Raw genomic sequence first — 15,507 nt, 5'->3', positions numbered from 1 at the left:
AATAAATAAATAAATAAATAAAAAAGTGAACACAAAGCTAGCAAAAACCTGTCCATACCCAGTAGATGTCGTGGTGAAATCAACACATTTCAATTCCAGCACTGTTAATGCAGTGTTCCGTATTACTGGCCCGTGAACAGGAAGGTTTAAGGCACCTGAGTTGAGAGCTAAAGGGAGATGTCCCAGACCCCAAGAGTCTAGGACATGAGCTAGATGAGTCGCTTCTCAATGGTAGGGAGAGAAAAAGGTGTATGCTGCTGTCTCCTGAGAGCAAATGAGGTTTAGCTGTTTGGGTAGGCAGATGTTATATGAAGCTGGAAACATCTTGCTATCCGTGCTAGCAAACATGAGCCACTGTAAGCTTGGGGCATTGCTGGTATGGTGTCACAGACCCTTTGGGGCTGGAGGCCATTTTCCTCGTGGTGCCTGCACAAAGCCAAGTCAGGAGCCACAGTCATAATAGCACGATCATGCAATGAGGAAACTTCTTTCTTCGGTGGTCCTTTTCACGTAAGAAAGATTTAGATAACCCTAACAGAAAGCTGTTCCTCCCAGAAACTTCTTGCAGTTAAGGTTTTTACATGTATTTATCCCTTTTCACAAAGGGGCAATTAAACTCCCATAAGTCTGCCAAATTTATTACATTCTGTCTGCCTAAATATTTCCTGTCATTTCATTGAATGTGGCATTTTCCGGTTCTTTTTATCTTACAACTGCTTAACTGTCACACGTTCTCACTGAGCTGGCTAAATGTCAAGGGTGGAATAAATTATTATTCACATACTGTTATTTGTACAACTGTAGTATTTGGGTTGGGGACCAATATTCTCTTTTCCTAGGTAGGCACAGCACAGACCCGAATCTGAGTGATGGTCAGCATTCAAAAGAAGTCACAATGCCAGCATGTTGAAGCCTTTTTTTATGGTTTGGAGATGAAAGCTGCTTTAAAGATAAATGCAGGATGATTATATTATTACTTACTGATATATATTTCTTGCATAAATTTGAATTTCTATTTACATTGCTTCCCGAAAATGCCATTGTTAATAGAGTTCTGACATCTTATTTCCCTTATTGCTGTCTTGGTAGCATTTTATTTCTGATGTTTTAATAACTCAGTGTAGACTGAAAGGATAAAACGGAGGGAATTGACTGAAGTAATTAGACCCTGATTTGTCTGGCTGTCCAGCACCTGACAAACATGTCTTTGACATAAACAGAATGAAACGTTTTTGCCATTAGCCACTTACAAATAGCTATTTTGGCAGGGCTTTGAAACTATTGAATTCGCGGGCCATATTGTGCTGGGTAAGGCTGAGGCACCAATTCAGGCTTTTTCTTTTGCCACTGCAACTCCTCCTTCCTGTCTGTGTTGAAGGAGAGTCATATTTAGTAGCTTCACAAAAACTCAAAGGCAGTTAGTGTAGTTATCACCCTAACGAACTGAGTATTTCTGAGAAAGTGGAAATGTTCCCATTTCAATTTCTGGTTAATGACACACTTGAGTATGGGATCTGAAATGTCAGTCTTTGTATTTTCAAACCTGTAGAAACTTGAATAAAGCTTATACATAAGAGCAATCAACTCTAATAGCAGTAGGCTAAATATCGGTTTCTGAAAATAAATTTTATATGAATCTATTCTCCAGACAATTTGACTTTTAAATGTTTAAAAATGTGACATCTTTATATAAGTAAATTCAGATTGAGGCAGGAGCTATAAAAACTTGAAGTTTCCATGCATCACCTACTTTTCACTATCACCTGTTAAACAGCACAACTAAGTACAATGTAGGCTTTACTACTTTCCATTGCAATAATTTACTGCCCTCCTGACCTATAAACAGATAACCATTACCATGACTTGATACTGTTAGGTGTTTGGATACATTCTCGAAGGTAATTCATGGTTTTAAATATTGTATGTGTGAAAGGTTTTATAACCAAGCATTTGGAAAACAGCAGCATTACATTTCCTTGAGCAGTGTTCTGGGAGTAATGATTTGTCACCGTGGCCTTGTTACATGGCTTCCTGAGCAAACGTCCTCTCCTTTCACCTCTTCCTGCAATGCTCTATCCTTATGTAAGGACCACTGAAAAATTCATTAAGCACCGTTCTCTTTATCAGAGCTTTCTTAGAGGGTGACTTCACTACAGTCTGCAAGAAAAAAAGTTTTCAGTGACCTCAGTTATTGATTTACACTTAAAACTTCACTGCAGTAAGGAGAGGATGCTCCATTAGAGGACTGGGGATTTGATCGTAAGTGGGTACTTGTCCCAAATCTGCTGCTGACTCACTCTGTGACCTTTTGAGAATTGCCTCAGCTGTCTGTGCCTGAGGTCACTCATTTGTATGATGAGATTAACAGTACTTCCCACCAATGCCTGCAAAGTTTCTCGAGTTCTATGCATAGAAAGTACGAGTCTGAAGTGTTGTCATGATTCATAATTACATACTCTTTTGTACCAAAGTCCTTGATTGAAGTAAGCACAGTGGTGCTGAAGTAGGAATGGTAAGCCCAGTTCCTTAATATTTTTTTCTGATGGTGAAAAAGTAGCCATACAAAGGGCTCATGCAAATTGGCAAGCTATTTAAATGGCAACAGGGTCATTAGTCTCCTTGGACTGCTGCCTTGGAGGCTTCTTTTCCTTTTCATCAAAAATAAGCCCAAGAACCTGAAGTGAGAACTAAGTTTTCGTATCTCAGCAAGCTGACTGTGCAGTAATGTGTCTGAGAGGGGCCTGTGCCTGGAAATACAAGCATTAGCAACAGGTAGTGGTGCCAACTAGGTAGTGAGCTGATGACCAGCAAATACGTGATGAGGTCCACTCAATCATTGTCACTACTGCTATTTAGTGAGGGCAGCAACAGTGAAAGTAGACCTGGAGCAGGCAGGCTGAAAGAAAAGTGCATGGAAAAATCTTGCGTGACTTTCTGAAGACTCAGCAGTTCGTGGGACCTGAGGTGCTTAATCCTCACTTCTTTTATTAATTTAATTTTTAGAGCTTGTTTTAGAACGTGTGTGAGAAGCAGGCTAATAGTAGTTGGCAAATAATTTACTCAGTAAGCCAATATAGATGGAGCATGTGTTAAGATAAGCAGAAGACCTCTAATATTTATGAGGGCTCTCCTATTTTACTATTTTGATCCACTGTATCAAAGGCAGATGCTGGTGGTATGACTGTAGAGCCTTCCTACCAATATTCCATTTCGTTTGTTGCTGTGCAATGCATGGTAGCAGAGGGGCAGTCTGACAGAATGGTTTCTGACATGGAAGTGTGTATAAAGCAAAGTAGTATCATTGAGTTCTTCCACGTGAAAACAGTTGCACCCACTGGTATTCGCTGAGGATTGCTGAACATGTATGAACAGCAGATGTGGGGACAGTGAGGTAGGTGGTGGGTGGTGTGTTTCAACAGCGGTGATGGTGATGTGAAAGACAAGCCAAGTTCGAGATGGCCATGCACAGCTGTCACACCACAAAATGAAGAGTGTCTCTATCAGCTCTTCTGTGCAAATTGGCAAATTATGACCAGGGTGATGTGTATGGAGCTGAGTATCAGCTTCAGTGCATAGGAAATAATGGTGGCCACATTGGACTGTACCGAAGTTTGCACCAGGTAGGACCTGTGAATGCTCACAAAGGAACAGGAAGAACATCACAGTTTGTCAGTATTTATTGAACCAATACTGGACTGAAGGTGTCTATATTCTTGATTGCATCGTTACCAATGGTGGGACGTGATGTCACCACTATCAGTCCATGGAGTAGCGACGTAAATTCCCTGTAATAGAAAAAGTTCAAGATGCAACCCTCAGTGGGTAATGTGATGTACACTATCCATTGAAATAGGAAAGTGATTATCTTGGATTTCCTGGAACATGTACTTCTACGGTGCACAGTGACTAAGCTGAAGTCTGGAGAGTCAGGACAGAGAAGACAACCTTTCCCTTATGACATGATAATGCCAGACCCCTACCAGTTTGAAGATTATGAATCACATTGCCAATCTTGACTGGACTGTTCTGCCACACCCACCACATAGTTCACATTTGGCACCTTCTGACTTTCATCTGTTTGGGCTGAAAGATGGAATGCTGGGCAACATTTTCCTAGCAACAGTGTCATCATAGCAGCTGCGAAACAGTGGATCATCTCCATTGGTACAGATTTTTATGAGTGTGGCATGCAGGCTTTTGTTCATCGCTGGTGAAAATTCATAGCTAATGATAGTGTTGAAAAATAGTGTCTTGTAGCTGAGAATTTTCTTTTTCAATTAATGTTATTGTGCTCTTTGTATCTGTTGTATAGGAAATAAATAGGAGGGATTACTTCTGGAGTTACCTACATACATAATGTTTACCTGGAGCACTTGTAACTTGCTTGTGACACGAGTCATTATCTGAAGATTAACATTAAATTATTTTCCTGGCAAGAAAGACATTGAGGCCCTGGTGCATGTCTAGGGAAGGACAGCGGAGCTGTGAGAGGTCTGGAGCACAAGTCTTATGGGAAGTGGCTAAGGGAGCTGGGATTATCTGGTCTGGAGAGGAGGAGGCTCAGGGGAGACTGTTTTGCTCTCCACAACTCCCTGAAGTAAGGCTGTGGGCAAGATGGAGTTTGGCCTCTTCTCCCATGTAGGACTAGAGGACAATAGGACTAGAGAAAATGGCCTCAAGTTGCACCAGGGGAAATTTAGGTTGGACGTTAGGAAGTAAATCCAAAAGACTTGTCAGGTGCTGGAATGGGCTGCCCAGGGGCGTGGTGGAATCATCGACCCTGCAGATGTTGAAGAAACATTTAGATGTTGTACTGAGTGACATGGTTTAGCAGGAAATACTGGATGTAGGTGGGTAGCTGGACTGAATCTTGGATGTCTATCCAACTTTGGTGATTCTGTGTTTCTATGAACGGTAAATAAGGGAAATGGGAAAATAAGAGTAGAACTGAGGAAAAAACAAGGGATGAAAATGGCAGATGCATTTATGCAGAAAAACAAGGGGAGGATGTAGCCATGCTGTTTCTAGTATTTATGGACTATGATAATGTTGTCTCTGTAGAAGTTCCCAGCAGAGGAAGAATTCATCCAGGTTATTGTTTCCTGTGAAGGTAATCTTCTCTGATAAGCATTGTGGAGTTTATCAGTGAGTATCTGTAATGTTGGTGAGAGGGCACTGTGAGATCTAGGATTGATACTTCTCTCAAACTTGGAAAAAAACTGACATTTACCTTTTGTAAATATGTACCTTTCTTGCATCATGATTGTCATGAGTTTGCTAAGTTGTTTTACACTGAAGTTGAGAACACTGTCTTAAGGAAAAAAAATATTAAATAATATTTTTTTACGATTTTGTGGTAGGCTGTAGAGGGGATGTGGGTAGCAAATACAGTCTCTGGAAGAATGGTATAAAGGTTGTGATACAAGTCCTCTTTGATGATAATAATTTTTAGGAACACTTGCAAACATTTTAGAATACGTTTAATCAGTACTGGGTTTATCTAGACTTCTTATTTGTAAGACTGAAATTTTAACATAGCTATAATTAGAGAGCTTGTTTAGGCTGTGGAAGATCTCTGCTAGGGTAGTGGAGGTAGAATTGTGACCATGGCCTTGTTTTACATCGTTTCATTTTTTTGTGTTGGAGGCATGGGGTTTGAAGGTGTACCTACACTGGATTTCTGAGATGAAATGAGTTTTTTGTATATCAGAAGCAAATAGTTTTGGTATCACATTCATAGTTTCACTGAAAAACCTTAGGAAAAAGTTATTTCATTCCTCAAACACTCTTAAAAATGCTCTAACAAGATAATAACTGTAACCTAACAACTTTATATGCATAACCTTTTGTAGGCCATACAGCATCTTCAGGCAGAAACGGCAGGTTGTAAAAAAACACCATAGAGACTTATACTGTGATAGTGCTTAGAAGCCCAAACCCTATTCTTTCAGGTACAGTGTGATTTCTGGCCCACACTACTGTTCTGCAAATGCATAAGCTGATGCTTACAGCAGCAAGTAGCATCTGTTCCAGGCAGCCAGTAGTGACATGGAGTATTTTGGCTGAAGACCTGGTGGAGATACCAGTTTGGGTGGCAGTGTCTTGAGCCTGGAAATCTGTACAACCTATTGAGAGAACTGCCAAGGTTTGTGAGATGCTGTAATTAGCTAGAAGCAGCATTCAGAGACTTTATATTTTGTGCATTTGTGTGACTGCAGAGATACAGGGCAGTGGAGGGACTGCAAGCATCAATCTTGGAGTCATGGAGGCAGATGCTGCATGTGCATATAAAACACCATTCCTGCCCCAGAAAGCTTACAGTTTGGGCTACAGACAACAGAGGAAGGAAAGAAAATCTGCAGTGATGATAGCAGAGATGGCAAGACAGGGTGACTACAGAAGCATATTGCCATACGTGCTTGCTGAGTGCACAGCAGTGCTCTGTGCCTGCCTCACTGTTATCTTCCAGCAGTAGTAACCAGCAGTTGTTGTTAGCCCTAGCAGGGCTTGCTATTTTGATTACAATCTTGCTTTTTCCCCTCTGCTTGGATTCCCATGTAATTTTAGCAGTATTCTTATGGAGAACTGTTACAGCAAGATAGGAAGCAAATGTTTTATGGCAGCTGAAATCCTTGCTGGAAAATGGCTTAAAGCATTCTCTTTTAACCTGAGCACTTAGCACGATATTTGTTGCAATCAAAAACATGGAAATGAGGAGGCTTTGTTGCAGAGTTAATGAAGAAGATTTCATTGCACACAAAATCTCAGTCCCAGCTATGCTTGCGATCAGAAGGTGCTTATTTTCCCGTCCTTCAGTAAGTTCTTACCTGCTTGTGCACTCTTATGAGAGTGTTTTCCATACCTAACAGATGAGGCACAGAGGAGGGGGCCTGTGGGAGAGTACATGCTGTGCCCCAGGGGAGGAAACAAGATCTTTGTTTGCTGTTTCATATCAGAAGTGAATTACTTAAGGGCATGCCCCCGCCATGCTTTGGTTGGCTACCTGAGCCTGCTCCAAATGGGCTGATATGTTATACCGCATAGTGGTATTAGCTCGGCTCCCAGAAGCAGTAGAGCTGCATCAGTAATTAGTTCTTCTCAGCAAGCTTAATTAGCAGGCTCAAGCAGATACTGCACTGACATGGATACTTAGCTCCTGGTTACTGAGCCAGCTTAAGTATGCGTGCAAGAGCCAAACGCTGTGCAGTGTGAACTTAAACTTTTTCCATCTCTGTTTTATTTCATTTACAAAGCAGAGCTTTTAAAACTTCTTTCCTTGCACTCTTGCTACAATCAGTGTCCTTAAAGCTTCCTTTTACCTGTGAGATGGAATACTGCTTTAAACAAGGACAAAACATGTTTGATTGAAGAATACTCCTTTTGATTAAACTCCACTGGTTAATTTTTCAAATGAGTTTTCGTTATTTTTATTACTTTTTAAAAAAAATCAAATCCCATTTCAGTCATCGTTTTTAGGCAGGAGATGATTTATAGGAAATGATCTGAGTGTTTATTTGAACATCCAAATGTAATAAATCTGCTCAGTATTTCAATAGCATACTTATTAATAGAACACATTATTCTGTTCAATATTGCGTTGTCTTTAAAATTTAGCAGAGCATTAGTAGTAATGAAACTAGTTTAAATCAATACATTCCTGTTATGAAATCATCTACTTGAGGAATAAAATTCAAAAATTTCCCTGTAGCAAAACAACTGGGTGATAATTGCATAAAAAGATTGTAAAGGGAGACTTTCAGGGAAGTTCTGGTTTCTAATTTGGAATATATGCAGATCACGATGTATTAATTGTAATAGAAATATTTTCAGGACTAAAAAAACACACCAGAAAGTAGTTTGATTGCGGAGAATGAAATTTTGGTCTCACTGGCTGTAATGAAAAAGCTCCCATTCATTGGAGTAGGCTTTATAACTACACAAAATGCAATGACTAAAATGAGTATTGTGAGTGTGGTCCAAAAAATATCACAGATATTTCTCTATTCACTCGCAAAATTGTATGAAAAAACAAATACGCAAAGAAAAACTAAAATTAGATTTAACATTCTCAGCTTGGCAATCTCGCGATTCCATTAAATGTATGGGCCAGAATTCTTATACTTAGACATCTAAAATTAGACCCCCGAATAAAAGACCTGATTGTAGAAAATGCTTGAGTGCAATGTTTGTAGAGATGCACGTCCTAGCTCTGATAGTTTAATTTTAGTTTTGTTAGTGATTTACTGTCAGTTCGTTTAATTTGGCATTGGCACAAAATATCTAATTCTCTCGACTTAGGCATGGTGAGCACAGGAACGTGACCTGTGTGGTGTGAGCCCTTGCACAAAGCCAGAGAAGTGATAGGGAGTCCGTGGCATGGAACTTGTCTCACTGTGGAATAACAATCCCCAAACAAGAGCCCTCTTCTCAAACTTTGCAGATACTGCCAAGCAGAGGAAGGAATTTGCTCCTCTGCTCTGTGTCATCCTCTGCCTTTGGAGCTGAAGCTATTCAGAAAACATTGTCTTGGGGTGCTATCATCAGGTGGGTGAGTAGTAAGCTGCTGCAAATGGGTATCTTGAGTCATAGAGAGGATGAGTGATTTATTGTTGAGATATCAGTGGAAGAGACAGATGAGTGACAGCATTCCTGCTCATGAACTCCCTAGCTCTTTCCCTTCCCTGAGATGTTGAAATGTAATGAAACTTAAACATTTTTAAACAACTTCCAGATTAAATTTTAATAGGAATGAAAAATGAACAATATTCTTACAAGTAAGAAATGGTCTTCATTATTTTTTAAAGTCCGTATCATAAGGAACAGCACCATTAATAAGAGCCCTGAATTTTTTTTATATTATGTACACTGTTCAGATAGAAATTTAACAGGGAATTTTAATGAAATGATGGCAGAAATCACATTTTTATTACATCCCTTTGCAGAATATTTCCTGTGAGACCAAGATAGAGAGAGGCCAAAATTAATGGCTTTTCATAGGAACTGAGTGATAAGTTATGGAAAGCTTATAGAGATAATAATTTTAGGCTGCTGTTTGGATAGCTAAACAGCCTTATGGAGAATTGCTGCTTAATAGACATATCATGGGAATTAAAGACATTTGGATGTTAATTTGTGTACGTATTTTGGTGTAGGACCATGAAGAGAAATTCAGTTTGTGCTTTGTTTGCTGCTCTGCAGAGAGAGGTAACGGATTCACTCACTGGGTAATTCCTGTCACTTGACCACGAAGGAGAACATGGAGCGTTGTCAGGGGGCTGCCTCTCCCACTATCCCCCCTCTTGTGGTTTCTAATCTGAATGTAAGAGAGCATGATAAGATCCTACCATGGTTTTGTTCTCATTAAAAATTAAAGAAATTGTTATTTTGGGAAATAAGAGTTATGTTTGGGGAAAATAACCACCAAAAATATTTATGAAAATCTAAGCAATCTGGCGTATTATGTTGACTTAGAGTCGAGCTTGTATTGCCCACTTGGCAAATATATTTCACCATATTGCTGTACAACTATAATAATAAATGAACATATACAAAAGCCCCCTATCCTCTATGGCAACTGGCATTTCAGAAGCACTTCACGTGCTCGCTTTCTTGTATTTTAAATGCAGATGTTCATCCAACTTTTAATACCAATGGGAGGCCCTGTTCAAAACCTGCATTAGACTGAAGCACAAGGTGGCAATAAACTTAATTCGGGCTTTTATCTTTCTTGGTTCCACCTCAAAGCTTTTAAATATTGCAGTTCTGAAGTGCGAATTTCTTTTGTGTGAGTCATTTCTGCAAACACCTGTGAGCGGCTGGGTTTAATTGGGCTACAGCTGGCGCTGATTGTGTGCACAGGGGCTGGGGGAGGCACGGCAATCGGCTGCCTTCACGGCAGGCATCATTATCTCCTTCCTTCTCAGCTCCTTTTTTCCTTATATGCAGGTTAGCAAGGTTTAGGGATTAGGGACTGGAAATAGAAGGGGCTCCGGTGAGATTTGATGCTTTGTGGATGAAGTTATTCTGGCAAATATATCTGCATGCATCAACACCTTATTGAACAAGTCAAGCGCAGATTCGCTAATCTTGTTAGTTGATTTGCGGTAGTTCTGGAGCTTTCCTACAGGCAACTGTGCCAGGAGATGGGGAGGCTGTGATACACAGCAGTGACAGTGGTGTGCAAGAGGGCAGTCCAGGTTTTAGGTTCCTCCTCTCCCTGGGAACCGTTAGCGTTTTAGTGGAAGGTATCCACCTCTGTGTGGTCAAAAAGAAGAAATACAGTTTTGCGCGTGGACGTTTTTGATCCGTGACTTGGGTTTAGTCATCGATGATCTCATTTGCATCCTAATTTTTCTGATCTTAATCATAGAATTGAAGAATGGTTTCGGTTGGAAGGGACTTTAGGACCATCTAGTTCCAACCCCCTGCTGTAGGCAGGGACACCTCTTGCTAGACCAAGTTGCTCACAGTCCCATGCAGCCTGGCCTTGAATGCCTCCAGGGAGAGGGCACCCAAAACCCCTCTGGGCAGCCTGTTCAGTACCTCACTACCCTCACAGTGAAAAATTTCTTATATTTGGTCTAAATCTACCTTCTTCCAGTTTATAGCTATTATCCCTCATCCTGTTGCTACATGCCCTTAAAAAAATATCTCCCCAGCTTTCCTGCAGAGCCCCTTCAGGTACTGGTAGGCTGCTATAAGATCTCCACAGAGCCTTCCCTTCTCCAAGATGAGGAGCCCCAAGAACTTAATAACATAGTTTAAGTTAGCAGCCCATTGCTTTCCTTCGGTGTCTTGAGCGTGTCCTTCTACTTTGGAAAAACTGTTGCTTTGATTTTTATTTTATTCATTTATTTTTTAAAGTTAAATTCAGAATTAGATGCTGGAAACACAGACACTCTTATTTCATACAAGAAACTACCTCAGGCCACTTGTTTAGAAAATATGCAATTAAGAGGAAATACTTTTTTCCCTGTTACTGTCGTGTGATAGATTAGTACAGTTTTCTACCTGTAAGTTTCTTTGTGCTTTGCAGATGAAGATGAATTATACAGCATTCATAGGATAAGGAAAGAAGGAGGGAAGGGAAAAATCTAGCCAAATCACTTGAACTAAGCCAGAGCATCCTGGAGGTCATACTTCCTTGTGCTAAAGAGAAGAAAATAGTCTTTATATGAAATATTTTATTCACAACAGGAGCAAAACTGAGACTTTCTAAATCTTAATTGAAAACTGTGAACAGCCCTGAGCGTATACATATGCCTTTTGGATTATAATAGGCCTTGTAGTCTTCTTGTGTCCGTTACAAATGGATTGTAATTTGGAAAATTGTGTAATTTGTGAATCCAGTGAGTCTGCTGCATCCTCTGTTGCCAAGTGTTTTTCCATTAAGCATTCATTGTGTGTGGCCTGTAGGGGCCCTTCATACCATTGTATTGTGAATCCTGTGTTTCGGGGCTTTGCAAGTCAGTCTTCTGCAAGGTGAGATTTGCTTTGAAACAATAAGACCTTTTAAGGGGCCGTGAAAAGTAAGGAAACGACTTTCCACTGTTGTATAAAAGCAGCACAGACTCTAGCTAGATTTCTCCTTTTATATGGGCCACACACAGTCTTGATGATTGACTTTGTTCCAGCAAGAGAAGCGAGTCTTCAGCTTTGAAGGGATTTTTTTCACTCCGACTTCTGTATAATGCAAAACGTCTTGCCTCCTCCAGGTTTTCTCTAAAACGTGGCTCGTGTGACCGACTGCATTCCCCAGAAGGTGTAGCAGCAGCCCCCTAACTTCAGTGCGACTTGTTCAGGTTTCCTCTTTGTCTTACCCAATTTTGTTTAATTGGAATACATTAATATAGCCGACACTTTGCCTTCCTCTAACCAGATTTAGGGCTGAGAATGAGTGGAAAGGTCTTATCTTAATGAAAATGAATTTTCTTCTGTCTGAACAATAATGCAATAAAATGATCAGCCTTAAAAAAAAAAAAGATGTTAATTGCCTGCATGTATAACGCTACCTACCAACATTTCCAGCAGGCCCTGGTGTTGGTCAGAGGTTTTATGGAGAGTGCTGAGAGATAACGTTATTAGTAACAATTAAAACAAATGTTTCTTTTGTGCCTTGAAGACGGCTCGTTTAGCAAAATCTCTCACAGTCAAATCATCGAATGTGTACAGCTGTTTTATTTGTTTTTCAGGAAATTAAATGATTTGAGAGGGGGACTGCAGCATACCTTAGACCTTGCAGAGCAGTGCCAGTGGAGGTAGCAGCAGTCAAAAGCATCGAGCAGCGGGCCCTGTACAGTGCAGACAGGTGGGCTGTGGGCTTCGTGTACTGTAAGGGGTGAGAAGCAGCCACCTCCAGTATTTTTCTTACAGTAACTGAAAGCCTTAGTTCCTGAATTAATTAATCAAAGGCCCAAGACTGCAGAGTCGTTATGAATAGTCAGAATGCTTTCAGCTTGGTGCTTTGGCTCATCAGTCTGGCAGGCACTGAACTCTGTCAATCCCTATTGAAGTTGTGCCAATCTTCTTAGATGAAGCTGATTGATGTGAGACCTTTCCTCACCATTCATTTGGACAGCCAGACTGTGTGTGACTAAATTTTTGGCCATCACAGACATTCAGATGAATTCATTTTGATTAGTTCTAGTTGAGACTTTGGGGAAACATGAGAAGTGAATTGCCATTCTTTTCCTCCCTTCCCCCACGTAATTCTCAAGCTTTTTCCTTGCCCATCCACAACCACAGTGCTTGTGTGTGCATGTATGTGAATACACATGCAGCCATTTCTGTTGCTAGGCATTAATCCATGGGTCCAGACAAAGTTCAAGAGCTTTTTTTTTTTTAATTACTAATTGTCTTTTGCCAAACTGTTTCTTTTCTCCATTCAGCATAATATTGGAAAATGATGCTATTTTCTCAGTGGCAGCATTTTAATGCTTGCTCTGTCTTCAGTAAGTTGCTTTGCTTTTTCTGCTATCTGGTACAAATTTAGTGTAAATTAAATGACCAGTTCATTTTTTGCGCTCCATAGGCTGCGGCAAGTAATAAACAGCTTATGTAATCTCATAATCATGAACTCAGCCAAAAAATGTCATAAAACTCTGCAGTATACAGCACCTTGCAATGATTTCTGTAGCCTGCGGAAGCCATATATTATGAATATTATTTGCTGTGCGTTTTTTTTTTTCTTTTCATTTGAATTGTCATCATCCTCCATTTGCAGGAGAAAGAAAGACTTTCTTTTTTCCTTTGTTATTTGATCTTTCACTTTGAATCCACGCTTGTTGTCTCTTCCTGTAATTGTTAGTTCTACTTTGTGGTCGTAACTTTCTTTCATCAAACTCAAGAAGCACAATAGACAAAAAAACTTCTCTACACTTCCCTCTTTTTACCTCTATCCTCCCCATTTTCTGGACTTCTCCCAGATTTCTGGTTTTACTTTTGATACTTATCTAGACCTTGCATTTCCATTGTTTGCGACCAGACCTTTCATCTTCCTTCTCTTGCTCCAACTGCAGATTCTTTTTCCTTCCGTATATTTAAAAAAAAACAAAACATTTTTTCCCACCCTCACTACAAACCACCAAAGTCTTCCACAAGAAGCAGTGAAAGCCATCAGAAAGCATTTTTATATTCAGCCTTTACTAATTCTTGTTTCATATTACACTTACTTTTAGTATTCTGTGTAACCGTTGTCTGTTCCTTGGTGTTAACCGTAGCTAATACTATGATGTTTTATTTCTTAAGTGTTTGTCTTTTAACAGTCTCATTGGTGTTGTAAATTACAATCATTATTACATTTCAGTTCTTTTTTCTAATGGTAGTACTTTGAAAGAGCAATATAGAAGAACATGCTGTGTTTCAGGCTTAGTGATATGCAAGTGTTGAGCATTTTCTTCTCAAACCCTTTTAGAGCAATCTTTCAGTCTTCATGGTGCTGTTATTAATGCCACCTGTATCTCATCCAGTCTTCCTTTGTGCAGTGCATTGAAGGGAATTGATTGGAACAGAATGATTGATGTCGTCTAAAAGTTACTTTGAGAAAACTTCACAAGAGGATCTTATGGTATGAGAAGAGTGAGAAGGAGGTTTGTGCACCTTGGTATTCTTCTGGCGGACTTCTCGGTTAGCTCTTGGATGGTAATTTGCTACTTTCTTACAGGTGTTGCTCTGCCTAGGGAAACCAGTCCTGTTAATTCTGCTCCTTATACCTTGCTGTTTTCACTTGCATTTGTATCTGACTGTATGTGTTTATGCTCTGCTAAAGTGATTCAGCATGTTCTGGAACTGATACTGCTCTTACCGAGTGTTTTGACTTTGTCCTCGTGAAAGCTGAGACCTGAGCTCTTCTACACCCTCCTAAAGTACTAATTGCTGTAATGTCAGCCATGTTTTCAGCAAAAGTTGTCTCTGGGTAAATGTTCTTTTTTCCACATAAAAAGTAGGAATCTTTTGTGCTAAGCAATTGCAGTTTGATGAAATTGCAGTGAATTATGAGATTTTTAAGTGAGAGGTAAGCAGGCTCTGACAGTGAGCTCAGATGCAATACAACATAGCCTTGTTTATTGAAGAGAAGTAATGCAACATGCATTAAAGAGAAAAAAGTGGTGGGAATCTGAAAAGGAATTGCAAATTTTGCCTATTCAAGATGGAGGAGAGGATCCTGGGCTCCGTTGTTGTCAAGCTGTAGCTATGAGCAGATAAATCCACATACCAATTTCTGAGTCTTAATTTAATGTGCTGCTCTTGATAAATACCTTAATAGAACAGTGTTTGTAAAAGGATACAGTTTTAAATGCTTTGGTAATTTAGAAAGAAAGACTGGGAAGTGTAGAATGTGAGTGTTTTACAGTTCTGGCACCCTATTTAATTGTTTATTTACTGTAACACATTTGACACACCTGAAAACTTTTGAGTTAAAATATATGTGGTTTGTTTTCTTTTAATATGGAATGATATCTTTTATACTTTTTCCTCTGAATTGATCAGTCGCTTTTATTTAGATTTGATTATTGTAATACAGCTGCTGCTTATTTTTCTTTTTAAAGCTTAGCCCTTGCCCAAGGTGCCTTAAGGAGAGGAGGAATAGATCAAAATAATAATTTTTCTTCTCCTAACATTAAGATATGAGTTTTTAAATGACTCAGGCCCATTTCTTGCAGGGTAGATTGATTGTGGATACACTCAAAATCTATTGGATTGATTGACGATGCTGTTCTATTGACGTGTCTGTTCCAAAAGAGAATGTGGGATAATAGGTTGACGATTTGATGAATATCATTTTATTTAGAGAAAATTATGTTTTGGTGCATTTGGTACATTTGTAATATGGGAAAGACTTTGAAAGTTACCTTCAAAAAGGTGATTGTAGGAAGGCCTCCATTGTGGAGATGAAGCCTTGTAGGAACAGAAGGTTGTGGCAAGGCACCAGTTCCAGAGAGATCCCACTGCTGGGAAAACACAAGGAAAATATATTTGCATGGGTTATGCTCTCTGAGGGTTAAAAAA

At 39.7% G+C, this 15,507-nt stretch overlaps 1 protein-coding gene and 1 long non-coding RNA gene across 8 annotated transcripts in view; one reads left to right on the top strand and one right to left on the bottom strand.

The window, feature by feature from the left end:
- KIAA1328 (KIAA1328 ortholog) overlaps window positions 1-15,507 on the top strand; it is a 177,017-nt gene that overhangs the window by 83,978 nt on the left and 77,532 nt on the right. The gene's annotated exons all lie outside the window — the stretch shown is intronic.
- LOC109363862 lies at window positions 3,663-4,115 on the bottom strand. Its single transcript, XR_002109706.1, has 2 exons — window positions 3,981-4,115; window positions 3,663-3,785 (listed from the first exon to the last, which is right to left on the bottom strand). It is a non-coding gene; the product is annotated as an uncharacterized LOC109363862 (long non-coding RNA).

Source organism: Meleagris gallopavo, chromosome Z, assembly GCF_000146605.3.
Source record: "Meleagris gallopavo isolate NT-WF06-2002-E0010 breed Aviagen turkey brand Nicholas breeding stock chromosome Z, Turkey_5.1, whole genome shotgun sequence".
Classification (NCBI taxonomy): Eukaryota; Metazoa; Chordata; class Aves; order Galliformes; family Phasianidae; genus Meleagris; species Meleagris gallopavo.
This window is presented reverse-complemented; position numbering and strand designations above follow the sequence as displayed.